Genomic DNA, 1,121 nt, shown 5'->3' with positions numbered 1-1,121 from the left:
TTGCTAGAGCTGGAGGCGGATTGGTGCTGATGCTGGGGTGAGTGCAACCTTCTCTTTGGAGGTGTCTGAGGGGGGTGCAACCCAGCAGAGCTGACCCCGGCAACGCGGCGTGGAGTGATGGCAGCTGGCTTGCCGGCATCTGCCTGGCTCCCCATCCCTTGGGCTTAGCCCATCTGAGTCACAGAAAGCAAGTCACCAGTGAAGAAGTTACCCTCGTCTTGAATTTTCCATCATTTCATGAGGCTTGAGAGTACCGTGTCCTTACTGGGAGTTGTTGCCAACTGTTCTCCTTACCTGTGCTGCAGGAACAGTTAAGATAAAGACAGCAGTCCACAATGACTCTTCTAGTGCAGGGACATACAGAACCCAGGGAACCCAGGTCACATTCCCTTCTTTTCACTGGTTAGTGCCAGGTGAGGAAGTTTTAACTGGAAGTCTTGGGTGTGAATCCCAGTGGTGGTGGAAGTCCACCAGTGCAAGCGGCAGTCATTAGCTGCAGGCTGCTTTGGATGAACCTGTCTATCATATCATCCCTTAGATGTCCTGATAGTACCCTGCAGTTGCCTAATACTAATCCTTTGGGGGATTAGCACAGTTTCCTTCTTCCCCCTATGCCCTTCCACTGGGAAAGAAATCTCAGATGCTTTTCAAGCATTGCAATGCTTGAAGTCAACCAGCAGCCTGTTTGATTTCCCAAAACAGGACCAGGCACAGTGCTGCCTGGTACAGACATCAGAGTCAAACTGGCTCTCACATTTGCAGGGGAGATGATGATTCCTGTGCAGAGTTTAGTGCTTCAGCAGGGTTCCCCATCCTGTGGCAGAGGGGAGTGCAAAGGCAGGCTGGGGGGCTGCTAGCTCTTAGCTCTTTCCGTCTCAAGCCACGTTATGGCTGTATGTTTGGGCGTATAGCAACGGTTTCACTTCTCAAGCCTCAGTAGCTGATAGAACAAGCAAGAAACTACCTAACGAGAGTGGAATTTGGGGAAGGAAAGATTGAAACATCCAGGAGGTCATAAAGTACAAACCAGTAAGCTCCATATTCTGACATACTCAACAAGATCAGGGAATATGTCTCGGTAAGTATTTGTGTCTTTTTCTTCCAGAGCCCTGTGTTGTGTA

This window comes from Pelecanus crispus, chromosome 13 (genome assembly GCF_030463565.1).
Source record: "Pelecanus crispus isolate bPelCri1 chromosome 13, bPelCri1.pri, whole genome shotgun sequence".
NCBI classification, from domain to species: Eukaryota; Metazoa; Chordata; class Aves; order Pelecaniformes; family Pelecanidae; genus Pelecanus; species Pelecanus crispus.
The sequence above is the reverse complement of the archived record's forward strand: the minus strand, read 5'-3'. Positions refer to the sequence as shown.